Source organism: Macaca nemestrina, chromosome 5 (assembly GCF_043159975.1).
Source record: "Macaca nemestrina isolate mMacNem1 chromosome 5, mMacNem.hap1, whole genome shotgun sequence".
NCBI classification, from domain to species: Eukaryota; Metazoa; Chordata; class Mammalia; order Primates; family Cercopithecidae; genus Macaca; species Macaca nemestrina.
Window position 1 is genome coordinate 37,513,653 of NC_092129.1, and position 21,267 is coordinate 37,534,919.

At 39.8% G+C, this 21,267-nt stretch overlaps 1 pseudogene; it reads right to left on the reverse strand.

The window, feature by feature from the left end:
- Positions 1-20,338: 20,338 nt before the first annotated feature.
- LOC105465634 (high mobility group protein B1 pseudogene) lies at positions 20,339-20,976 on the reverse strand (annotated as a pseudogene).
- Between the last annotated feature and the right edge of the window lie 291 nt (positions 20,977-21,267).

Genomic DNA, 21,267 nt, shown 5'->3' on the forward strand with positions numbered 1-21,267 from the left:
AGTTCCTGGCTTCTAAACCAATTGCCCTCCATTGGACACTGTCTCATTTTCTTTTGTCCATTTGAAAATATAATACCCAGATGCAGCCACAGCAAGCTAGAAGGGCTATGACCAACACAGAACATAGTGACATTAAAAGTTTCCTATATCTGGAACCATGCTGTTATTTTTGCAATCCTATTATATATTTCCTTGTTTATTGTTTTATGCTATTAACAGCCTTTGGCACTTTTGTGGCACCTCAAATGAGCTACTCTCGACCTTAGCTTTTTACATCTTGTCCTACAGATTCATGTTTGATTGTATAAGTGATATGCAGAAACCAGCCTATTTACTAGTCAGTTGGTAGGTTGATGTGACACAATTACACACAGGAATGGTTCAAAATAACTGGAAAACTTCATATTAAATTAATTATAATTTTAAAAGCAGAATTTTCATAGTTTTAAATTTTGAGGCGGTAACTGAATTGCTAACCCTACTATTAACAATATTCTCATTGCTTTGCACCCTGCGTCTATTGATTTTAGAAAATGTCAGTGGAGATCATGTTCAAGATATTGATCCCTGAATTAACAAGTAATAGCTTCAAGTAGTGTTGATGTATATGAAGTTTTCTGAGTAAAAGACAAAACACCACATCTTGGAACTTGTTTTCTAGCATTGACCATAAGGATATTAGACATTTTTATTTTAGTTTATGTTATGTTATTTTTTGAAAAGTATGTGGTTAGGAGAATGGGTCACATGCTGATTACAGATCTCCCTCACAGACCTTCAGCTTATGAAGTTAGGAGAATGATTTATAAAGTTGACTGTAGGTCAGATCATCTTTGAGAAAGCTGCGCTTTCAACACCACAGGATTAAAAGAAAAAACCAAAAGGAAAAACACTATATTAAAAACAACCCGTCCTCCCAGCTCCTATTCTCAACCCCCCTCTCTTTCCCCAATATCCTGGTTCATAACCCGGCATAAAGTCCATGCTGGTGACTGATGGTCTTTGCCGCTGTGTGTCTGCTTCCTTCCTTGCCGTTCTGGTTTTCCCAGTCTCTCTGTCTATGCTCATTACTTTTGCTCACTCTGTTTTCATCAGGATTATTAAACTGCTTGGGTCTTGCTTTGTGGTCTTTTTGAAAGGAAATTCTTAGCTACAGGCAAAGACAATGGAGCAAATTTCACTTTCTTGGTCTTAGCACCATATTGCTAGGGAGTTAGTTACATTATGCCATGAAAAATTGGTTGGTTACCAGATTTCCAAGACCTCACTCATGGATATAACCCTAATGAAATATCAGTGAAGACAAGAATCTAAGAACACCATGCCAGACTCCCCAAAGGGAGTTATATTTTCAAGACAGTAAACTTTTGAGTGTATTATGTATGAGCCTTTTAAATGTTATAACTCATAGTTGACTAGACAGAGTGAAAACACAAATAAAAATGTAGCACTTTTTTTTTTTTTTTTTTGCAAAATTTTCATCTACGTATCAATCCACACTGAATGTAGCAATAACGTATATGGCATATTTTTCTTTTTTTTATTTTTATTTTTTTTTTTATTTATTTTATTATTTTTTTTTTTTTGAGACGGAGTCTTGCTCTGTAGCCCGGGCTGGAGTGCAGTGGCCGGATCTCAGCTCACTGCAAGCTCCGCCTCCCGGGTTTACGCCATTCTCCTGCCTCAGCCTCCGGAGTAGCTGGGACTACAGGCGCCCGCCACCTCGCCCGGCTAGTTTTTTGTATTTTTAGTAGAGACGGGGTTTCACGGTGTTAGCCAGGATGGTCTCGATCTCCTGACCTCGTGATCCGCCCGTCTCGGCCTCCCAAAGTGCTGGGATTACAGGCTTGAGCCACCGCGCCCGGCCATTTTTCTTTTTTTTAAATGGAGTCTCGCTCTGTCACCCAGGCTGGAGTGCAGTGGCATGATCCTCCAGAGTAGCTGAGATAACAGGCATGCGCTACTAGGCCCAGCTAAGTTTTGTATTTTTAGTAGAGATGGGGATTCATCAGGTTGGCCAGGCTGGTCTCGAACTTCTGACCTCATGTGATCTGCCCACCTTGGCCTCCCAGAGTGCTGGGATTGCAGGCATGAGCCACTGCACCCGGCAATGGCATATTTTTCATAAATTAATTAGGTATTTATTTTCTATTTTAAACAGTCTTACTTTTTATCTTTTAATCCAACCTCTTTCCTCTATCTAGGATTTCGAACTGACAAAAACTTAACTGCACCTCTGTCTAATATGGGTAACCTAGAAATTAGAAATTCTAATACATCTGATATCTTGATAATACAACCAAGGTTACCAACATGAATGTGTGATATTATTTTCCATAAAGATTGTTCTCTTCGGGCCAGGTGAGGTGACTCACGTCTGCAATCCCAGCGCTTTGCAAGGCCAATTGCGGGCAGATCACCTGAGGTCAGGAGTTCAAGACTAGCCTGGCGAATATAGTGAAACCCCATCTCTACTAAAAAAAAAATACAAAAATTAGCTGGGCATGGTGGCAGGCACTTGTAATCCCAGTTACCCAGGAGGCTGAGGGGAGAGAATCACTTGAGCCTGGGAGGTGGAGGTTGCAGTGAGCCAAGATCATGCCACTGTACTCCAGCCTGGGAGACAGAGTGAGACTCTGTCTCAAAAACAAACAAACAAACAAACAAACAAACAAAAAACCATTGTTCTCTTGGGGCCAAGCACAGTGGCTCATTGGCTCACACCTGTAATCCTAGCACTTTGTGGGGCGGAGGCAGGTGGATTGCTTGAGCCCAGGAGTTTGAGATCAGCCTGGCCAACATGATAAAACTCCTTCTCTACAAACAAAAAAATTAGCTGGATGTGGTGGTGCACCTGTACTCCCAGCTACTCAGGTGGCTGAGGTGGGAGGATCACCTGACCAGGGGAGGTTGAGGCAGCAGTGAGCAGATATCATGCCACTGTACTCCACGCTTTAACCTGGGTGATAGAGTGAGACTCTCTCTCTCTCTCTCTCTCTCTCTCTCTCTATATATATATATATATATATTTCTCTTGGGAAAACCTACTGACAATGATAAACTGTTCAGATTTTAGTCTTATAGTGGGTAATATAATCAGAAAGACTTTGGGGGAATCAAATCCTTAATAAATGTAAAATATTTCTTTGGAAGAGTCTAATTCCTGACAAATTATGAGGGTCTTCAAATGTGCCCCACTGCACATGCAGACTCTAGTTCCCCTCAACTTGCCTAATGACCTTGTAAACTAAAAAAGCAAAAGTCTAGTGGTTTATCATTGTCAAAAACCCCCTAGCCAGATGAAATTTGAGTTGTCTAAGCACTCCCTGAATGTATATATGTTTTTTATTGTAATTACTTGCTTCTTAAATGGCATGTCTATATTAAATGTATATAGGAAATAGAATTATCTTCTGGAAAGAGATAATCAAATAGTAAAGTGTAGGCCACGGAAGACCTTGATATGGAGGCCCTGGATGGCAGAAGACATTACAGGAAAGGGCGGTCACCAGAGAGTTAAAGTGGCATTTGGGATTCTTGTTCACTGTCCCTCCAACTATTGCGTTTGTTTGTTTGTTTTTCTGATTCACAGGGTAAGAGGAAGTTTTTTATTTAGCTCAGGGATAGAAAAATTATGGCATTTCAAGCATAGGCTAAATTTAATTGATTTTCGCTCTACTATGAAAAGTCACTGATTAAAAATAGCCGACGGGATTGTAATGGAAATGTGTACTTTAGAATCAGACTGAAAAACTTGCAGCTATCGAAGTGAGCCTTTTCAGATAGTCAGTGTATAGTACTACTTACAAGACTTCACCCTTTTCATCCAATTGGATGATTCACTTGGAATTCTACACTTTTGCTCCTCCTAGTTCTGAAAGCATCACAACCTATTCTTAAAAACAAAACTTCTGCAATTTTGATATTTGCTTATACCAGTTTCACGCACTAATTTCAATTATTAGTTTCTATATTTAGGTAGTTAGGTCAGCTGTGCTCCCTCCCTTCTAGACTAAATCTCAGTGGAAGCTAATGGTGGGGATGGTGTCACCCTATGGTGTGTGAGGGAGGCTTGGGAATGGGCTATAGCCAGAGCTGATATGTTGTCAGGTTAAAGTGCAGTTAGGGAAGTGAATCCTAAGTTTTATTTTCCCAAATCTTGCCTTTCCCTAGTTGTTCCCTCGCCCTAGGAGAGGACCAACTGTAAGATACCAAGTCCAAACAGAGATAAGATATAGTTCAGGTCCAGTCTAGGCACAGAAAACAATGGAAAATCTCTTAAGACTAAGACGGGAGCTGTCCAGGATTAATGCTGGATCCTTCAAGCATTTCTTTAGGAAAATGAGGTAAATAAAGAGAACGGGAGCTATTCCCAAAGATTTACAACTTTGCTAACAATGTGGGAACCATTGGAGGTTGGATATAAAGGAAAAGAATGTGGCTTTTTGAGGGTAGTTGGAAGAATGTACAATGACTTCTAAATACTATCAATACTCCTAGTTCTGGTCCACTAGTAGTGCCTCTCCTTCCATGTCCCACTGCCACCCTGGAGATCTATCAGAGCATCCTTCTGTGCACTGATTTCTGGACTTCTTTCTTGAGTTAGATGCCAAGATGCCAATTTTAATTAGAAGAATTTTAGTAAATAAATATTGTCAGATTTCTCCAAATATCTGAATACTTTTTTTTTGAGACTGAGTCTTGCCCTGTCGCTCAGGCTGCAGTGCAGTGGTGCGATCTTGGCACACTGCAACCTCTGTCTCCCTGGTTCAAGTGATCCTCCTGCCTCAGCTTCCCGAATAACTGGGATTATTGGTGCGTGTCACCACTCCTGGCTAATTTTTTGTATCTTTAGTAGAGACAAGGTTTCACCATGTTGGCCAGGCTGGTCTCAAACTCCTGACCTCGTGATCTGCCCAACTTGGCCTCCCAAAGTCCTGAGATTACCAGTGTGAGCCACTGCATCTGGCCAAATATCTGAATACTTTTTAAGGTAGCAAGGAGTCACTAAGACAAAGGACTTGAACCCATTATAAGTTAAAGTGCACTCACCAAGTATCATGCCGCTGGGCAGCACTGCACTGTGCTGTGCTGAGTGTGGGCAGTTCAACTACAAATCAATCAGTGTATAATCAATGTTAAAAGGGATGGTTCAAAAGATGAGTGTTATGTGATTTCAGATCAGGGAGGGGACTACATGGTCTTGAGTGATCAAGGGGTTTCTATGGAAGAAGCATCACTAACTGGACCTTCTTCAGGGAGAGGAAATAGGTGCTCAGAGAGATGCTTTTGTGTTCCCTGATGTCATAGAAGTGACATTAGGGAGAGGGTGAGGGACTTTGGCTTACATTGAGAAGTCTCAGGGGCAGCTTTGAACAGATGTGTTTGGTGGAAGGCAGAAATAATATAAGAACTTTGAAAGTCAGTGTGAGGAGTATAAGCTTTACACTGAGGGTAATGGTGAACTATTGACTTTAGGACTGATGTATAAAGTATAGCATGTTGATGAAAGGAGGTGAAGGGTAGCAGAATATGCCACTCCCAAATATGCAACTTGGCATAAGGATGATTTTGAACTAAAGGCACTTGAATAACAGAAGGTGCAAGAAGGGCACACTGACTTCCCCTTTTCTTCCTAAAAGTAGGTGATAAATCCCTCATGTGAAAGATGCTCATTCTGGAGGTAAGAAACATTCTTATCACCAGAGATAGGGAGTCAAGACTGAGAGAATTCTGCATACACAGATCTTGTTAAAGCGATTCTTATCTTTCTTTGGTCCTCTCATGCTCTAGTTTGGATACACAAGCCTCCAAATTTCATGTAGAAACTTGATTTCCAGTGTTGGAGGTGGGGTCTAATGGGAGGTGTTCAAGGTCATGGAGGTGGATCCCTCATGAACAGATCAATGCTGTCCCTGGGTAGGAGGATGGCAGTGGGGGAGTCGGTCAGTTCTCACTCTACTAGTTCCAGGGAGAACTGGTTGTTGAAAAAGCCTAGCACGTCCTCCTCCTCTCTGTCTGTCTCTCACTCTTGTTTCTGCTCTTTCATCCTGGGATCTCTTCTCTGCTCACATGGGCTCCCCTTAACCCTCCACCATGAGAGGAAGCAGCCCGAAGCCCTCACCAGAAACAAATACTGGTGTTATGCCTCTTGCGTAGCGGTGAGCTAAATACATCTCCTTTATAAATTACCCAGCCACAGGTATTTCTTTATAGCATTGCAAATGGACAAAGACATTCCATATATTTTAGTGACTTTTCTACAACTGCCTCTCAGTGTCCAACCTAGTATACAAGCACTTAGGCTGTGCCACCTCTTTGGATCTTCATTTTCCTGTATGCTTTTCTCCTGTTAATCTGTCTTATGTTGACTTAATTCTCAGGGCCCACCAGAAGCCACCAGAAGCCCTAGGAGGGTAGAAGTAAAGTGTTGCCTCCCTTCTAGAGGGTTTTAGGAAGATTGTTTGTCTAGCAGAAATGCAGTTTTGCCTGGAAAGTAGTAAAACTGGAGTTGGGGAGACTTTGGGGAGAAATGCAGGGGAGGTTGACATAGGCCTCGTGAAGGTAAGAAGGCCAGAAGGAGGGAGTGCTGTGTTGCAGCAGTTACAGAAAGTTCATGATGGGGCCACCTTTCAGAAGGATAAGGCTGTGTAAGTGACAACCACAGTGCTCCAACCCGAGAGAAGTAACTGACTTTATATTTTGGAGAAAGATGTCGAGTGTTTGATTTTGTGCAATGGATCTGCATGATGCAGCTGGTGTTGATACTGAGGCTGTGGGCTCTATCTGGCTCCCCAACAGGCATTCTGGAGAGGTTTTTCCAAGAAATTAATTCCATGGACCGTTGAGGCCTGGTGCCTCTCTGTTGATTGTAACCTTTCTGGCATGGTTTTACTGGCCAATGGTATGTATGTCAGTTTCATTTTTATCACTCTGGATAAAAATGTTTGGGGCAGGAAAGCAAATTCTACAGCTAGTGCTTCTTAGGTTCATGGATTTCAGTGGCCTCAGATAGTTCCTATATCTTCATTCCTGCAACATCCCAAGCTCCTTTTCCTTGAAGTCCTTTAAAAGATAGCTTAATGACCGGGTGCGGTGGCTCACGCCTGTAATCCCAGCACTTTGGGAGACCAAGGAGACCGAGGTCAGGAGATCAAGACCATCCTGGCCAACAAGGTGAAACACCGTCTCTACTAAAAATACAAAAAAAAAAAAAAATTAGCTGGGAGTGGCAGTGGGCCCCTGTTGTCCCAGCTACTTGGGAGGCTGAGGTAGGAGAATGGTGTGAACCTGGGAGGTGGAACTTGCAGTGAGCCAAGATCGTGCTACTGCACTCCAGCCTGCACGACAGTGTGAGACTCTGTCTCAAAAAAATAAATAAATAAAAATAAAAGATGGCTTCAGAACTCTAGGAGATAGTCCAAGAAGTCAGTCAGCCTCCTACTCCTCTACTCCTCTTGATCCTACACTGGATTAGTTGATCTCATTCACTCTCCAAATATTTACTGACCACCTATTAAGTCCTAGGTTTTACCCCCAGGAAGATCACAGTGAACTGGAGAGGTCAAACATCTGGACTGGAAATTGAAATGCAGCCTCAGACATACCATGCTAGGTGTAGTGTAGGATAGGGTTCCGGAGCCAGGCTGCATTTGAACTCTAATGCACACACTGCCTGTGTGACCTTGGGCAAGTTACTTAACACCTCTGTGCCAGTTTTGCCCTCTGTAAAATCAAAATAATAATAGCAGGATTATCTTGAAAGTTAATTGGGGTGATGCAGGAAAGAAGTGCTAAATAAAAATCAGCCAGTATATTCTGGCTCAGAGAAAGGGTAGGGTGGAATGAAACATGGCATAGGAGCAGCTGACTATTGTTTGTGCATACTAGTACATATTGGAGATCAACAGCCAGAGTCCATTTTGATTGGTTATGGCATCTGTCCTGATTGGTCACTGTGTCCATTTTGATTGGTTGGTGACTGTACTGTATGGGTTGTTTAATATTTTTTATATCATCTCAAAGTTTAAGTCAGTAGTCCTGAAACATTACATGTGCCTCAGTATAAATGGAATGCTTGCTAAAAGTGCAATTCTTGGGTCCCAGTCCCAGAGATTATGATTCAGTTAATCTGGAGTTGGCCCAGAAGTATTTTAAACATGCATTGATTGCAAGACTGCTCTCCTAGAAGCTCTGATTTAGAGGGACAGAAGAGGTTATCTGGAAGAAGTAACATTTAGCCAAGACCTGGAATTATAACAGCTTTAGGCAAGGAGGTGAGGAGAGCAGGATGGAGTAGGGGATTATTCTTTTCAAAGGGAACAGCATGGGCAAAGGCACATAAGTTATGGTAGAAACATTCAGAATGGTTGGAGTATTAAGTCAAGGGTGGATGGCAGCAAAAGACCCAATTACAAAGGCATTGTAAACAGTAGGTTTTTATTTTACCTTCAGTGTAATGAATGAGAACTCACTTAATGTGTTTTACGAATGGGGTGGCAGGATCAAACTTACGCGCTGGAAGATCTCTGGTTTTGTGCAAAGGGATGAGGGCAAACAAGCCAGGGGCAGGAGGCAGCCTGTGAGCTCCCTGGTGAGAACTGCTAGCTTGGTGGCCTGTCACGAATCCTTACTATTGCCCTTGGCACTTTTCCTGACTCTTTCCCTCCTTACTGACGTCTGGCCCTCTCTGGACCTGGTCAGCCACTCAGGCCAACTGTCTTCCTTCATGGCTGGTGTGTGACCTCCCTGCTTCAGCCTCTGACATGATGGTCACAGTGACTGTGCTCTGGTTTCAGTACTTGGTCACACTCGCACCCAACAATGCAGAGGAAGCAGGTGGGTAACTCAAATGTAAGTAGAGGAAAGCAAGGCCCTATCTGTCTAATTCATCTCCCTGTGGCTACAAATGTGTAGCAGTAGTGTCTAGGGGAGTAGTATGGAGTAAGCACTCAGTTCATATCTGCTACAGAATGAGGGCTCTGTCTCTGGCAGGGGCCTACGGTAGATACCAGAGGCCAATTCCAACTTCTGTGGATAGTGTGGAGTGATTGTAATTTGACTCAGCTTGTCATTGTCTCTGAGGGGTCCTTTTTATTCATCCTTTTGATCATACCTCCTCTCGTGTTTCCACCTTATTCTTTGCATTAGTTTTTAACAGGAAAAGGAGATTGAACATTTTTTTAAGTGTCAGTCAATCTCAAAATATTGTATGTTAGCTCTACAAGCTATCCTGCTGTGCATCTTGGGCTTATTTGGAGTTACTTTGCCAAAGCAGAGAAAGTACAAATCCTAGAAACCTGTTTCTCACTAAACTCACTTCATAAACCCATCCAGAGTCATTTTCCACAATGGGATTGAAAAAGAAAGAAGAAGAACAGGCAGTAATCAATTGTAGCACTTACTAGTTTACCCCTCAGATCTCAACCTTTTGCCAGCACTTAGAGCAGGATCCCGGGAGGACAAGAAATAGAGAAAGGAGGTTAAGTGAGCTCCTAAAATGGTCATAATTTTCCAAAGTTCATGTTTTAAAACCCTGGGATCAGTCCCCAGAAGACCATTTATTCAATTATTAAAACAAAATTATGGATAATGCGCTTTCCCCCACCAAGCTGACTGAATATTTGTCAAACCTGAGTTGTACCCATTGATAATAGGGATTAGGAAGGACTTGCTATGAAGTGCGAAGTGTGTGTTTAATTGTTACTGCAAGAAAAATATAACTTACTGGTAAACTGTGCAGAATTTGAGACAAAGTGCCCTTTTTAGTTTTGTAGGAATGTCATGCTAACCAAATATGTCCGCATGGTTTCAATTAAGCAGAGGAATGTTAAATGTAAAGCTAAATTGATGAAAATAACCAAACTTTCTGACAAACCAATAAATTGGAGTCTAGAACTCATTGCCCATACTGTATGGCAGCCAGAGAAACATTGCTAGATCATCAATTTTTACTTAATTTTTGAGTTAGTTTATACTTGAAAAGAGAAAAGGAATGCTAGGAAAGTAATTTAAATTATTCCCAGCTATAAACAGAGAATATGCATGTTGGATGTAGACCTTATTCTTCCCTGTATGCAATTGAACTGATTGTTTATTCTTTTAGCAATTTCCTCACTGAAATTTTTGGAAACGTAAGACAGAGTTTTCAGGGAACTCTCATGTCAACATTTTGGCAAATGATCTGGCAACATGCTAGTCATTGGACCGCTTTTCTGAACTCCTCAGAACTACTCCATGGCAATCTGTTTTCTTTGAAAGTGATGTTTTAATTTTCCTTCCCTCAAATTTTTATTCCTTCAAGTTGCTGTCACTTTGAGATGACAATATACTAGAAAAATTATGAGTTTGGAGAAGAAAATTCTAAATTTCTTCCTGAAAACAGAGGGTAAAATTACATAGTCAGAAATATGACTCTCTGCACATTTCTGCTTATGTCAGAAGTTTCCATTTCTAATACAGAAATTTACCTCTGAATTGGTCTTTTTATTTTGTGGGAGATGGCAGGAAATAAACCTTTGAAATCAAAGAAAGGGGAAGCTAAGACCATCATCTTTACCACTGTGAAATGGGTACCCTTTGGTGAAAGGTCAGTCAGAAACCCAGGCTCCCACATCTTTATCTCCACTGCCCTCCAGGTACAGAAGTTTCCTGTGATCGTCTCGCTAAGAAAGTAGAACTGCTTCCAAATGTAAGGTAGTGTCTCTCAGTTTCTATGGCTCTATCCCAAGCTCAAAGTGTGCCAGAAGGACCCTGTATCCTATTTGGGCCAAATTTTAGTCCAGGCAAGGGCCTATTTCAAAACCTATTAATGCTATAATTTTTTTTCTAACAACACTGGGGAACAATCAGTTTTTCTTATTAGATGGTCACTCAACACTTTTGTCTGGTGCCCACTCAAAAAATACTACATTTTGCAAAATTATTTTTGGGCACTTCCATGAAACTGCTCCTAAAAAGGAGCAGTTTAATTTAAAAAAATTAAAGTTTCATGCTCCTGTTTTTATTAACGTTTCAAACCTTTTCTCAATGTTTGATCAAATTCATCTGAAATTTAAATCAGAGTTAATTACATATATTATATATTTCCAAGGACTTACACTACATTTTAAATTTTTATTACTTATTTAAATGGCATTCAGAGGAAAAAAATGAAATAATCTCATTTGAGGGCAGGCAACATGGTTTTCCCTCAATTTACCTTTGCATCTAGTTGTTACTAATGTTGCTGACTTCATATAAATGCTCAATTACTATTGCTGCTATAGTTCCCGTTAACTGCTGTATTTAAGATGAGTAGTAGTGGCCTCTTGATCAATCAAGTATTTAAAGCACCTTATCCTTTAAGCTTTTGTGTTATCCACACATTTAATTTGCTTAAAACCTCTTAGGTATTCATTCAAATCACAGATGAAAAAGTTGAACATCTGTGTTCTGAGATAAGCTGGTAGTTATCTCCCTCCAGGTTCAGTTGATTGGCAGATATTTATTGGGTATTTAGGCCCTTTGCTCAGACCAGGGTTGCAAAGATAATATTACATGATCTCTGTCTTCCAATAACTCTCAATAGAGATGATAGTAAAGCAGTGATTAATAAATATGCTATCAGTCAGCTATGAATTCATTTAATGTGGTATTCCCCAGATCACAATCCTCATTCTTTCCATATAAGTGTCTGCTATACATAGATAAGGCAATAGGATAAGTCTTAGAAAAAGATTATGCTTTGTGATATTTATTTCATTTACAAATTTATCTTTAAAGACTTTATTAAGAGTTTTGCTGTAATCAAGGCCCACTATACCTACCAATTTAGGATAGTTTCAGCCCAGTATAGACAGGCATAGTTTGTAGGGAACAAGGTTAACTCTCCAGTTCAGCGTAACTGAAGCCTTCTGATACTCTGATTTCTTAGTTAGGTATTCCTCTGACTTTTGCCATCCTCTCTTCTGGGTTTGATCTCACTTCTCTAATAACTTCTTTGTATTCATATTTCTCATCCATCTTTTCTTTAGTCTTTCACAATCCCCTGCCCTCTGGCTATCTCCAGCACTCCTCAATTTTCACATTAGTGTTTAGCTCTTGGTCAATTTGTTGTTCATTCCAACATTAGAACTTTCAAAAATATGTAAAGATAGCTAATAAACGTATTAGGCATGATATCTGTAAGTCATGATACATTAATCACTCTCATTGCATACATTTTCTCTAAATATATCTGATATAACTTTTGTCTCTAGACAAAAGATATTAAGTCATATGTAATGGGGATAAGAAATATCACCCTTTATACTGTACTTCAGCCTATGGCTCAAAGACTGATCAATACAAAGTTATCATGAGGATGGTGGGGCAGCGTATTTCAAAGTGAAGTTTCAAGGAAGTCTTTATGGACCATCCCACACCAAAGAAACACTGTTAGGCCCACTTCATCTGATTTGCCCTTCAAGAGCTGCCTACAGAACTCAGGAACCTTACCATTACAGCAGATAAGTAGATGGAGTCTAGAAGGTTTTCCACTTGACCGATGGTCAACCATGTTATCATCCTTCTGTTGTCATTTTGGTAGACAAAGAATAACATTCAGATTCAAAAATCATTTATTATTAAGGGCCTATTGTGTGTAGGCATAGGCACTTTCACAATAAATTGCTATTCTTTAATTTAACAAATATGTATCTTGAGAACCTATTATGTGCCAGGTTTGTGTACTATATGGAAGATTTGATATTTAGTCTAAAATCTTGGGGAAAATCCATCAAATATAAAATACGAAAGTGAAAGTCTCTCAGAAAGTTATTTGTGTTTTTGTTTTTGTTTTTTTTGAGATGGAGTTTCACTCTTGTCACCCAGGCTGGAGTGCTATGGCACAATCTCCGCTCACTGCAACCTCTAACTCCTGGATTCAAGCAATTCTTCTGTCTCAGCCTCCCGAGTAGTTGGGAATCACAGGTGCCCACCACTACACCCGGATAATATTTTTGTATTTTTAGTAGAGACGAGGTTTCACCATGTTGGCCAGGCTGGTCTTGAACTCCTGGCCTGACCTCAGGTGATCCACTGGCCTCAGCCTCCCAAAGTGCTGGGATTATAGGTGTGAGCCACTGCGCCCAGCCTCCAGAATCTATAAATGCTATACAACAACAAAACAAAATGAGAGGATTTTAAAATAGGAATATTGTTGATATTTTCATATGATTTTTCAAGCACAAAGCAGAATGAAGCAAAAATTACTTATGGGGGAAATATACACATTTTTCCTTTGTACTTTTTTTTATTTTTCTTTTGCTCCTGCTTGAGCATTAACAACAACATATGGTGAATATAAGTTTGCAATATATATAATGCTTTTGTATTTTTCATAAATTTTAATGTAAATACTCAAATTCAAACTGAATGAATTAGATGAATCCAATTCATATATGAACGGCTCACGTAAGTTTGGTTCCTAGGAAACTGGTGTAACCTACTTTTTGGTAGATTCCTTTACCTTCATTCAGAAGTGCTGGCTTTTCAGTGTTGGCTAAGTTCTAAGAACAGATTAGAAAGGAATAGGCTGAGAACTCAGAAAACCTTGCTCGTACTTCTAATTTAGGCTGTGACATTAGCTTTGTTCCATTGCTTCCTCATATTTGGCACTGGTAAAATGTCTATTGAATAGCAATCTTAAGAGGTACACTAAAAATCATTTCAATTTTAAGGGCTTTAATAATAATAAAGGTTTAAAAACAACAGCGACATAGATAATAGTAGCTAGCATTTATAAGGCTAAGTATTTTATTTTATTTTATTGTAGAGATGGAGTCTCGCTCTGTCACCCAGTCTGGAGTGCAGTGTCGCACGATCTTGGCTCACTGTAACCTTTGCCTCCAGGACTCAAGCAGTCCTCCCACCTCAGCCTCCAGAGTAGCTGGAATTACAGGCACGCACCATCATGCCTGGCTAATTTTTTGTATTTTTAGTAGAGGTGGGGTTTCAACATGTTGGGCAGACTGGTTTCGAACTCCTGACCTCAAGTGATCCACCCTCCTCGGCCTCCCAAAGTGTTGGGATTATAGGCGTGAGCCACCATGCCCAGCAGGCCAAGTATTTTAAATACATCCTCTTGTAATTCTTACACTTCTCTGTGCTGTCGGCTCTGATATTATCTCCACTTTGTGAGTTTCAAGAGATTAACTATCTTTCCCAGATCTGAATGCTCTTAATGCCTGTGTTATGGAGGCTCTTTTGGATTTTTTTCTCATTAGTTGGTATTTGTCTTAAATGAATAATACAGTAATAATAGCTATATCTATAAATCCAAAGCTAGTGCTCATCACCATTGTTTGAAAGATTTTATGTAAAAGTGTATGTATATATCTCTATATAAATGCTTTCCTAAATACAGTGTATAAAGTCTGATGTCATATGTAAAGGTAATAAGAAAAGACTAAATCTGAATTGGGGACTTGAGATAATATTGTTTACTTATTCGTAGCATCATGGGAACATTTGAAAATAATATAGCAGAAAGTTAAACAAACGGGAGTGGGGCGTTACAATGGAATAGCAGTCCTTGAGATTCAGTGAGACACCAGTAGGATTCTTGGAACAGCATTTTAGAAAACCCTTTGTCCATGGTGACTTCTTTTTTCCTTGGGGCTGTAACAAAGGACATTTTACTAATAGAGCAATTTATGTTAAACCCCTTCCTGAGCCCAAGAAAACCTGGACTTTTACTTCCAGGTTATATTTCTCTCATTCTTCTACGATCAAGGTTTGAAAAAAGCTTGAAAGCAGGATTCAATAAATACATGAGCTTGCTAGGAATATTTAGACACTCGGTCTTGTGACTGTGGAAAATCATTCACTCTAGCAGAACCCAAAGGGCTTTTATTTCCCGTTATGGGAAATACAATCTGGGTGAGACGGAGAACGTTCTTTAAAGGGAGATGTTTGTGGGTCACTTCAAAGTTACGCTTGCTTACCTAGGGCTCTCTCCTTGAAGAAACTTTGTTAACGTCAGCATCCATGTTTCCTTTTTCAGTTTAGAAGGCGCATTTCTCCTCCCCACTCACCCCCACTTCCTGTTTTCTGGTAGCTTTGCAGATTCGAAATGCCTCTCAGGACATAGTGTAGGGGCCAAGGACATGGTGCCAAACAGCCATGATTTAGAACAATCGAGCCCCCCTGGATGTATTTTTCTACTTTACCAGCAGTTTGATAACTAAGGACTATAAACTTTGAATACTGAGTCCAAGTCCCTGTAGACTGTTCTGTTCAAAATTCAACTCCTACACTGTTTTATAGAGAACAACACTGGCTCTTGTCTTTAAAAAAATAAAAAAGGTAATTTCTGGTTCTTTAGACATACTGAAACATGATATTTTCCAAATGTTTAGAAACTGTGATACAGGAGAAGACCAAGTTGACAGTATTATTATGCATAATTTTTTAGGGTTGCCTTTCCCTATTTATTACTTGTGGTAGCAGAAAATCAGCTCAAATAAGTTATTTGAATATATAGATCCATTTTGGAAGGCTGAGATGGGAGGATTGCTTGAGCCCAGGAGTTCGAGGCCAGCCTGGGCAACATGATGAGACGCCATATTTACAAAAATACAAAAAAATTAGCCAGGTGTGGTGACATGTGCATGTAGTCCAGCTATTCAAGAGCTTGAGGTAGGAGGATCACTTGAGCCTAGGGAGGCCAAGGCTACAGTGAGCCAAGATAGAACCACTGCTCTGCAGCCAGCCTGGGTGACAGAGTGAGACCGTGTATCAAAAATAAAAAGGAAAAAAGAAAAAAAACAATAAAGGAATATATATACACACATATATATGTGTGTGTGTGCATATATATATACACATATATATATATATGTATATCCACCACACAAAACCCCTTTAAGGACTCTCTTTGTCCTGTTGGTGTAAAGAAGTCTTTTCTCACGGAAAAAATAAATAAATTCTATTTGATATTTAAAAATGTAACAAACATTTACTGAAAGATGGCTAAGTGCCTTGCACTGCACTAAGTGTTGAACAGTAAAAAACAGTTTCTGTGGACAAGAAGTTTCAGGCCCAGAACAGTAGGCTTCCACAAACACATGCTATGCTATGCTCTACTGTGTTTACTGAGATTACATTAGATCTCATAACCATAAAAGACAGTGATTTCCAAAATGTATTCTTAGTGGGACTGCTGCTTAAACTGCAGTCTATTAATAAACAAGACTACAGGAGAATGTTCCGCAGTCAAATAAATGTTTGGAAAACTCGTGATTAGGCAAAGTTAAATAGGATTCTGTTGAACTCACCTGACCTCAGAACCCTTTTCCTTAAACATCTTTAGGGGCAGGATCCTGTAAAACACAAATTTTGCAAAAGTGATATGTTAACTTTTAATAACTTGGAAACTTTATTTATAGGGTAGTTTCCTGGGCTAGAAAGTTCCAAGGTGACAGTTATCACTGGGGTTGAGAAATCTGCTATGGGACACTTTGCTGTCACTGTTGGAGAGCATCTAGAGCCTGTAACCTTTTACTTGACATGTTAGCCCTCATGGAATCCCAGCTCCCAGTTCATCCTATTTCCTCAGCTTCCCTGCCATCCTCCACTGATAGAGTGTGAGGGAGTCAACAGGAACATCGCAGAGTGGGGACAGGTGTGCTCCTGTGATGGGTTTAGTTTGGAGAGCAGCTGGGTCAGGCATCACCCTGTGAATCTCCTGGGATAATCCAGCTCCCGGACTCTGTAATAAACCTAGATATTTGTTTTACTAAGTGAGATGCTTCCCTGAGCGTTCCTTTGTGTACAGGGACAGTGGAGACAGCTGAATTTCTCCTGGATGCAGAAGGCCATTTCAGGGGAGATGTCTAATGATGCTTTATAGCTTTCAAAGTGCTTTCACATGGTTTGTTTCATTTGATCTTACTACAAATCCCCTGAATCAGCATGGCAGAGTTTTCTCCCAACTTTGGAGATATGCAATTTAGGCTTAGAGATGAAAGGATTGGTCTAAATTTGCATGATAAGGAAATAACCAAATCAGATTGGAACACAGCCACAGTGCTTCTCAAAACTAACCTGAAATCTTGTTAAAATGCCGACTCCCATTCAGTACGTCAATGGTGTTGGCCACAGATTCTGCATTTCTTATACTTTGCCACGTGATGCTGACATCCCTATTTCCTGCTAGGCAATAGTTTAAATAGCCAAAATTCTAGACCATAACACCTTATATAACTACAAATTGGTTGAATATGTATGGGAAATTTATTTCTCAAAAACCATCTTCAAAATTGTCCCCTGAGTAAATGCAAGACTCATGACCCTACTCGATGTGTCTCTATGGTCATGTGGCTGTGCTGTTCATACTCTTTCACTCCAATCTGTCATTGCATTGGTCAGCGAAACCCCCGTGCTATGCTTTGTATTCAATTCTCTCTTTTTCACTTCACACTGTTATTCACATCTGCCAACCTGTCCCCAGTCCTTAATTAGCCCATCTCTTCCTTCCAAGTATGTTGCATCTAATTTTCAAGATTTAAAGATAAATTTTTACTAAAAGTTTTCCCCAATTGAATCAAACTATCCCAATCTATATCTCAGGGCCTCAATCAGTGTACATGTGGAAATACTACATGTATTAACTTTTTTGTAGTCTATAGTGTATTTTATGTAAGCCACACGTTTGTATAGATGACATTTACTATGAGGAAAGAATAGCTTTTTAACTGTAATCCTCTTGTGGATAAATTTCTTCTAGGAGGTAAGTATGTCAAAATTATATCTTAATTAGCCAGAATGAGTAAGGAGTACCATGTTGCAGATAACAATGGGAGGTAATGGTTTGTACCATGGCTTCTAGAACCACACACAGACTTGATTTGAATACCAGAATTTACAATCTATATGAGCTAGGCAATTTGTTTAAACTTCTTTGTACAAAGGGAATACTCAAGGGAGTACTTATTTCTTCATATTAATTGTTCAATAAATTTTAGAACAACATTTTCTGTTTTGCAGAGAATAGTTAACACAGGCCTGCGGTTGTAAAAATATAGCATGACAAATTGAACTTTACCATCAATTTCATAATGTTGTACACAAGGATAAGGTGCTGAGTGAATAGATTCATTATTAATTGATAAATATACACCCTTGAAAACTAGAGAATATGATCCTGAAGTCTTTGCTTTATAAAGCTATAAGATTTGTTTTCCAATTAAAAAATGAGATTATTATCTATATTTACAAAGTGCTAAATAGAACTCTTGTGCTTTCAAAATGAGTATTTTTTAAAAAAAATTTGGAAGATTCTTATTAACAAAACTAAAAACAAAATCTGTGCCCTTTGTAATTATCGAGTTTATTTTCTGTAAGGTGTGAAATATCAAACTAGATAACTCTTATTGGCTATAATTAATATATACAACATCTTTTAAAGTATTAATAATTCTGAAGCTTGTTTGCATGTCTGTTTGAAATCTAGAGAGAGTATGAATGCAGATCCAAAACCTCAGGTTTTTTCCCATAGCTTTGCCTCTGTTGTAACTTCTGTCATTGACAAATCCTTGTGTCTTAAATTTGTTTGGTTGCTCAAGGCTTGGTTCCCCAAGTTTAAGCTGTTAACCTGCTGAGGGGAGTCAGGGTGTGAGACAGGTAATTATAGGACAAGCTTATGGGGTTTGTGTGTGAATTTTGGTCATGAAGAAGATGCTAGATATGGATAGTTCCAAGGGAGGGAGATGCTAAAGGAAAACAGGAATAGGAAAGAACACATTATGTTTATTAAGGAAAGTGAAGAGCTTAGCTTTAGTAAACTGCCCATAGAGTAGAATGGAGAAAGATAAATACAATGGAACAAGTAAGGATCAACTGGTAAACTCCCACATGGTGGTGGGATTTGAATGTCCTGCTAAAGGTTTGCACTTTGCTTTAAGTCTTGCTAAATAGAGAAATCACGTGATGGAATATGTTTTAGTTATATTATCCAGGCATTTGGTTGTGCAAGAATGGCTTGGGACTGGGAGAGATTGAAAGCAGGAACTCATTTAGAAGTCAGCTCAATCGATGCCATGTGAGGTGAGAAGTGGTATCCTAGATCAGTAGCTGTGGCAATAAAGAGGGCAGGATAAGAGAGGTAAAGCAATTGTATTAAAAAGAATCAGAGCATTCCATTCTGTCTGTTTGCATTTGAGGAAATAGAAGAATGGGAGAAACCTACCCTAACTAGAAGATGCAAGCCCAGTGAACCAGCAGAACCGTGTCACAAATGGCAAGACCAAGAGATGATTTGTTTGGTTTTAGATATGTTGCTTTGAGATAATTCCAGAATCTTTAAATCTCGACTATCTGTCACCTAAGAGGGTCAAGAAATAAAATGGAGAAGAAACATATGGAAGAGGTACTTGAACTGTACAACCACGTAAATTTTCTAAGGAGATAAATTGAAAAGGAGAAGATACAGGGAGCTAAGGATCATGGAAAGGAGTAATGGACTGGAGACAGGAGGAGGAATGGTCAGTGAGGTAGGAGATGAATCAGACAGAAGGCAAAGTGGAAGGGTCTCTTTGTTTCGTTTTAATAAAAAAAATTATGTATACTTGTAAGTATTCAGAATGACAACAAAAGAGCTGCGACTTTTTTTGCAATTAAAGTGGCATTCAGTTAACAGAACAATTATTTTGCATAAGCTGCATCAGAGACAACTGAAAATGTAAAAAACTACCATCCCCACATATAACTAATTTGTGCTCTGCACCAACAAGAACCTGCTTTAAATTTCATGCCAATTTACAACCTCCATACTGTACCAGGCAAGGTTAGGGGCTATTGAGAATACCACCAGGAGGGGCTATTTAAAGACACAGTGGGTTAGTGTGTTAATTATACAAAAAAAGACACTGTATAATTTAAAAACTCATCTTACATAGCCTTACATTTCGGTTTTTTTCTTTAAAAGAAATGAGTTGTGTATAGGAGGGTTAAATGTTTTATTATTAAAAAAAAATTTATTATTATTATTTTTTAAGATGGAGTCTTGCTCTGTTGCCCAGGCTGGAGTGCAGTGGCACAATCTCCGCTCACTGCAAGCTCCGCCTCCTGGGTTCACACCATTCTCCTGCCTCAGCCTCCCGAGTACCTGTGACTACAGGTGTCTGCCACCACGCCCGGCTAATTTTTTTGTATTTTTAGTAGAGATGGGGTTTCACTGTGTTAGCTGGGATGGTCTCTATCTCCTGACCTCGTGATCTGCCCGCCTTGGCCTCCCAAAGTGCTGGGATTATAGGTGTGAGCCACTGCGCCTGGCTGAATGTTTTATAGACAAGAAAAAAACTGTGATAGAACCAACTTATTCATCATCATCATCATCTTCTTCTTCATCTTCATCCTCTTAATCTTCCTCTTCCTCATCCTCTTCATCTTCCTCCTCTTTCTTTTTCTTGCCTTTCTCAGCCTTGGCAACTCCCTCTTTCACTGCATCAGGTTTTCCTTTAGCTTGGTGTGCAGCAATATCCTTTTCATATTTTTCCTTCAGGTTCACAGCCTTCTTTTCCTAAGGATGCTTGTCATCTGCAGCTGTGTCATTCCACAGCTTTCCCAGCATCTTCACAACACCACCAATGCATAGGACAGGATGGATGTTCTCCTTTGATTTTTTAGTGATACTCAGAACACAACAAGAAAAAGGCCAAAGGAGGCCTCTTGGGTGCATTGGGATCCTTGAAGTTCTTTTTGGTCTCCCCTTTAGGAGGGATACAGGTTGTCATTTCTCTTTCATAACAGGCCTTGTCCACCTCTGCCATATCTTCACATTTTTCTTTCTCTTTAGCAGACGTGGTCTTCCACCTCTCTGAGCATATCTTAGATAATTCTGAGAAATTGACCGAAGCATCTTCATTGTGCTTCTTGTGCTGCTCCTGACAAGTTTGCACAAGAATGCTGTGAAGACATTTTGCCTCTCAGCTTCTTAAGATCTCTTCTGCCCATGTTTCATTATTTTTCCTCAGAAAGACACAGAGTTGCCCTGTGCCAGTCCAGCTTTCACTTGCCCCGGTGCTGTCTCTATGGAGCTCAGCGTACTGCAATGGCGGCGAGAGTGAGAGCCAGACACGGCCTCCCTGGAAGACTTTCTTGAATGCTGAATAATTAATAGTACACCATACAGCAGAGAACTAGGGCACAGGTTCCCAGGGAAGACTGTGTCCTCTTTACATTTACAACTTGCCTCTCAATATTTATGCACACACTGCTACATGATGTAAACATTGAAATATTTAT